The 6,122-nt window shown below is 44.6% G+C and overlaps 1 pseudogene; it reads right to left on the bottom strand.

The window, feature by feature from the left end:
- Positions 1-1,776: 1,776 nt before the first annotated feature.
- LOC147432761 (18S ribosomal RNA) lies at positions 1,777-3,412 on the bottom strand (annotated as a pseudogene).
- Positions 3,413-6,122: the final 2,710 nt, after the last annotated feature.

The following is a 6,122-nucleotide window of genomic DNA, read 5'->3' as shown; positions in this document are numbered from 1 at the left end:
CAAACAAGATATGCTATTCACATAAGAAAACGTATCCACATTATTTAATGAAAACGATCCTTTGTAATAAGTTCACTACGTAACATGTCTTCAAAACAGCTCCAACCAGTAGGCAGGTAACCTTTGGGAACTTTGGAAGGAGTTATGCAAAGCTACTACTGACAATGATTCAAATGGAAAGCTTGCAAACAAGCGCAAGCAAGTTTGGGCACATTTTGATAAAATGGTCAAGCTTATGGGCCTTACCAGCACAACAGAAGAACAATGCCAATCATTTCAAGAAGACTTGATGGATTTCACCAAGGTCAGCTTTACTCTTTCTTGGGGTGAAGAGCTTAACATTCGTGCATCCACATATGCAAAGAAGCACCTGCACCCATACACAACCGCTTGCAATAGCTAAAAAGCCTGCTTCTCCCCTCCCAAGATATTGAAGAAATGTCGAAAGGCTATCAAAGGATGGATGGAAGCGGCTTATAGGATCGTAAGGGTAAAAATGGTCGTCCACCCAAATCTCAACATTCATCTCACCAGAAGCGCGACGTTTCTGTGATGACCTTTGATCACCCTCACATGCGGTCTTCGGTGCAAACGCCGTGGTTAATCAAATATGTATGCTTTTTGTGTGTGGAGTACGTGGTGGTGGAAGCAAACGATTTGTGATGTCCATGAGCACCATGGCAGTTGTTGCGTGAGGAAGCAAAGGATGAAAAGATAGAGGGGGAGGGGGAGGGAGTTGGGAGGAAGATGGGGGGAGGTGGGGAGGAGGAGGAAGGTAGGGGCAAGGAGGGAGAGGAGAGGGAGAGAGAAGGGAGGAGGAGGAGAGAACAAAGTGTTTTTTACTTTTTAGGGGAAAAGTTTTTTGAAAAATTTGACAAAGGGTCAAAAAATGATTTTTGGATATGTATATATGTTGGGATAGAGTCTTAAGTTAAAAATATGTAAAAATAAGTTATTTTTTAAAAAAATCAAATTTTGACTCTTAGTGACCCAGGTTTTTGGTGATGTGGTCACACCCCTATACTTCCTTCACTTTAAAAAAGCTAGAGACCACATCCTACATTTGTATAAAAAAAAGGCTAGAAAGCCTACTCAAAACTACCTTCTTCAATGCCCTTGTCCCCTTAACCCCACACAACATTAGCCTTAATCCCTAAAAATTAGGACTCCTTACAAGGCCCATGCAAGGTCCATATATCTCCTAATGGGTTGAGAGCCTACACCAACACTCTTGGCTACGGAGTACAAATCCAACCAAGAGCCATGCTTCAATGCTTAAGCTAGCTTTCCATTTTCTCCATCTTCATTACTATGCTATTATGTATGCTAGCAAGAAGTCATGATAAGTGAGGAACTCTTATGAAATGTTTCTTCTTCCTCTTCCCTACCCTCATTCCCTGCTAGCTCTCTCCACCTTTGAAGGTGTTTGAGGTCTTGGGACTGAGGCTTGGAATAGTCCATGCTTTCCTCAAAGTTTATGTTATGCTCGTGATGCATGAAGCTTTCCATCTTCATTGCATCACCTAGGTCACAAGGAACACAAAGATTTTATTGTAACAAGTCTCTCTTGATGGGAGAAATCATAATACAAATGCCTATTGGAGGGGGGACCGGCTCCACATAAATCCGGTCCTCAACTGTTGTCATTTTCTCTAAATTCTCTCTCTTGCAAAAGTATTCTTCATGCCAAGCTAACTAAATGCTTTGTTTATGTTTCTACCATCAGTTATGTTCACCCGCTATGCTCACAAAGTAATTTCACAAAAGTACTCTCTCTAATTTTCGCTACTCTCAAGTTAATAGGCCAATTCCATTACAACTCGTGCTTACAAGGAATTCCTTGAAGATCAATAATTGCAATGATCTATCTCCATCACGATGAAATTTCAAAAGATTGCCCTGGCCTATTAGCCTAGGTGATAAACTCGATGAATTCATCAGTGTAGCACACATGCAGCCCTGAACATCTAAGGGCATCACAAACCTCTTATCGCCTCAAACTTCCATAACCTAGACATCCATAGTCCCTCTAAGAAGTTGGCCATGAAGAGGATCCTTCGTGTAACTAGTTACCAGGATGAGGTCTTTCTCGTTAACGGAATTAACCAAACAAATCAGTCCACCAACTAAGAATAGCCATGCAACACCACCTATAGAATCGAGAAAGAGCTCTCAATTTGTCAATCCTTACTATGTCTGGATGGTAACTTTCCCCGTGTTGAGTCAAATTGAGCCGTAGGCTCCACTTCTAGTGGTGCCCTTTTGTCAATTCCTTTAAGTTTTTGCCTTGCAACCATACTCCCTCCAGAACCCAAAAACTTTGATTGCTCATAATGTGTTGGCGGACTCATCAAAGTAACATCCACCAATCCCTCATCGGCATCGTGTATGGTTGAGACTAGGATGTTATTTGATTGTCTTTGAGCCCCCAACTTTCATTCTTCATTCATGAAAACATCCTTGGCAAATGATTGCGCAGTATTTTGTCTTTCATAAATCCAAGAGTTTCAACTCTGAGAATGAAATACAAATGCCCTCAACTCTCTCTATTAATCATTACTCTGGTCCCAAAGACCAACAAAATAGGACCAGAGTCCTATCGTGTTATTCCATGTAATGTATTCAGCACGTAGGCTTTCTTTGAACACTCTAATTTTTCAAAGTAACATCATTGAATCCGCATACCAGTCAATTAAGGCCAAGAGCATGTCCCCAACAGAAAGGGCGGAGTGACTAGTGCACACCAAAAGAAGCAGACCGCTCACCCCGCCGCGAGATCCAGCTACGAGCTTTTTAACTGCAATAACTTAAATGTACACTATTGGAGCTGGAATTACCGCGGCTGCTGGCACCAAAATTTCCCTCCAATGGATCCTCGTTAGGGGATTTAGATTTTATTCATTCCAAGTACCAGACTTGAAAAAGCCTTGTATTATTATTCATTGTCACTACCTCCCCATGTCGGGATTGGGTAATTTGCACGCATGCTGCCTTCCTTGGATGTGGTAGCCGTTTCTAAGGCTCCCACTCCAAAATTGAACCCTAATCTCCATCTCCCATCACCACCATGGTAGGCATCTATCCTGCCATTAAAAGGTGATAGGACAGAAATTTGAATGAAGCATCGGCGGTGCCAAGGCTGTGAGATTCAAGAAGTTATCATGATTCACCGCATTATTGGGCAAGCCCGTATTGGCCTTTTATCTAATAAATTCAACCCTTCCAGAAGTCGAGAGTTGGTGTACGTATTAGATCTAGAATTACTAAAGGTATCCTAGTAGCAAGGTACCATCAAAGAAACTACAACTGATCTAATGAGTCATTCGCAGTTTCACACTACAAGAGAGTTTATACTTACACATGCATGGCTTAATCTTTGAGACAAGCATATGAATACTTCCAGGATCAACCAGGTAACTATCCTCGATCACATGAGTGTCTCGGAGGGCACCTGTTCCGACTCCACACTCTTGGCGTGGCTGCGGGGTAGAGCACCTCCAACGGGGCTCCCAGACCCGAAACTAACGAGGGGGCCAAGGGGGCCCATGGAGGGACCACATCAGTCACGGGCAACATCTCGACCACTCGCATGTGAAAAATGGTAGAGCACCGGATGGAGGACCATTGTGCGGCACCGCATGCCCGCCGCCACGGAGGGGTAGCTGGGCAGGTGTCGTCGTACAAAGTCCCATTACAAAGAAACCTGCCAACAACTCAGGCCAAAAAACATAGGGGGGGTTGAGATCCAAGGCACACCAAAGACCATCTTCATCCCATGGACACGGCTCCGCCTCCTGCAAATGGGCGGATGGGGCCGCGACTCTTCCGAGGCCATCCTCATTGTCTTGAATGCAACATTCTGGGGTGGGCCAAGGCGAGACATAGAGGCCACTGTGAACGGGGCTCCACCATCCCGCACCGAGCACCACATTGTTGAGAGCTACGCGCTACATTTTTGGGGACGATCCCATCCTATTAACAGTAGCCCGATCACGTAGGCCCACACGACTCTCATTATTGATACAAGACACACATGATCTTACAAAGGGAGAAGACCCTCCGGCTTCCTTGATTACATCGATACCCAACCGACAGCGGGGTGCCGGCGGACCGAGACACGAATCGCCGTCTCTCATCACCTACTAGGCTTAGTGGCAGCCCCAAGCGCGTCGAGTCCCGTGAGACCCGAAAACGACTAAGCCCATTGACAGGGGATAGCCTTGGCAACTCTCTCAAGGGGGAGAATGCTTCCCAATGTCACAAGAGGGGTGCGGGGGAATCTACACCCTCACCACACCCTTTCCTCGCTACGTAGTCTGCCTGGTTCCCGTCTCAATCGAGCACCACTCCTTATAGTTGCACACAATTTGTTGCGGGCTGGCAAACTACCAGAGCAGCACCAGGCTTCCTGGATAGAAATCCCAGGACTGTGGGGTTTAAGTGCGGTGAGTCGGTGGTGTGGGGGCGGCACCGTGGGGTTAGGGGATGAGTGGAAAGGTTAGAGGGGGGTGGTTTCCTTGCAGTGGCATTGGGTCATTTCGAGGGGCATGCCGAGCCGATCATGTGGGGTTCTGGTGGCTGCCATGGGGGGATGATGGGGCCATGCCGGGCATGTCCTAGTACACCGATAGGTGTGTCGTGGAGGCCTCAAAGGGAAGAGGTGATTGTGCGGGGGGTCCAATAGGGGTGGCATGGGGGAGCCACAAGGGAGTCCCGGGCACGTGTCAGTGCGCTGTTGGGGGTGACCTGGGGGCATGTCGGGCGATTGAGTGTGAAAGGTCAAAAGAGATTCCCTAGGGTAAGAGGTGAAAAATTTATTTTTGGAGACAATCCTTCATAGGAATGATTAGCATATTGTCCAAGTATCTAGGCTCCAATTGCTCTCACACAAGTGACAAGGTTGCATAAGCAAGATTTTGGGATCTCTCTACACTATGGAGGCCACCTCATTAGAGTCCCAAGTCCACTATCATGATGATCATTAAGAATGCCTCCAAGGCCATGGACCCATGTCCCCATAGCTAAGGGGGTTTTTATTACCAAAAAATTATATATATTTATAAAAAATAATTGACATGAGGGGTATTTAATCCAATTTTGAAAAAAAATGTAAGTTTCTTTAAAGAAAAGGGACAGTTTTAGATGTTGAAAATTCACAAGCAAGGGGATTTTTTAATACCACTTGAACGCACGTTGTATATTGGACTTCTATATAGTGGACTCCATGGGCTTGCGATCCACACCCTTGAAATCTGAATGGTCCCAAGAAAAGACATCCTCATATTCTCCGAACAAGTTTGGCAACTCTAATTTGAACTATGTCTTCAAGTTCTTTTTTAACTTTAGTGGTCTTGGAACATTGCCTAAGCCCATGTTTCATTCTTCCACCTCTTGATCTATTGGCACTACCTAGATTTTCTCTTGCTCAATAGAATTCTTCTTGATTAGTCATTTTTGTCTGTTGAACAATCATCCCTCCTTTCCACCTCTTCCTTCACTAGCTCTATATTGAAATCGTTTGCTATCTTTCCACCAGTGATAACCATTACTAGTGGAAAGTGGGTCAGTACCATTACTGGTACTTACTGCCCCTACTTATTTGGTAGTGGCGGTAGCACCTTCGATACTCTTCCTATTTGTGTCTCTCTACTAATGCTAATGAGAAAGATTCTCTAACTCTGCTTCTTTCTCATGAGTGGTAGCTACTCTTGTTAGCTCCCCACTCCATCTCAGTAGAAGAGCCCAATTGCTTCTCTACTTAATTGGTCATGGCAATAGCTTGCATTTGACTACATTTTCCACACCAACACACTGAACTTTCCACTTTATTTTTTTCCATAAAATTTTGGGGAAACAAATGTTGTTGCTCCTTCAACTTCTCCAAGTCTACCAATACTGCTTTTAGATCCACCTCTTCCACCATTGGAAAAATATTCATAGCTGCCAACATTTTCTCGATCTCCTTGTGGGATCTTGCTTTTGACAAACCACCAGTGGTTGCACATCTTTTAGAATTGGGATTTGTCTATCGTAGATATGCCATTAAGTTGATCCGTCATGGGAACAACAATATTAGCATAGTTTTTAACGAACCTTTGGTAAAAACCTGCAAATTCTAAAAA

The sequence above is a fragment of the Adiantum capillus-veneris genome, chromosome 20 (genome assembly GCF_014529385.1).
Source record: "Adiantum capillus-veneris isolate H3 chromosome 20, ASM1452938v2, whole genome shotgun sequence".
NCBI classification, from domain to species: Eukaryota; Viridiplantae; Streptophyta; class Polypodiopsida; order Polypodiales; family Pteridaceae; genus Adiantum; species Adiantum capillus-veneris.
Note: the sequence above shows the minus strand (reverse complement) of the source record. Positions and strands in the feature narration are given on the sequence as shown.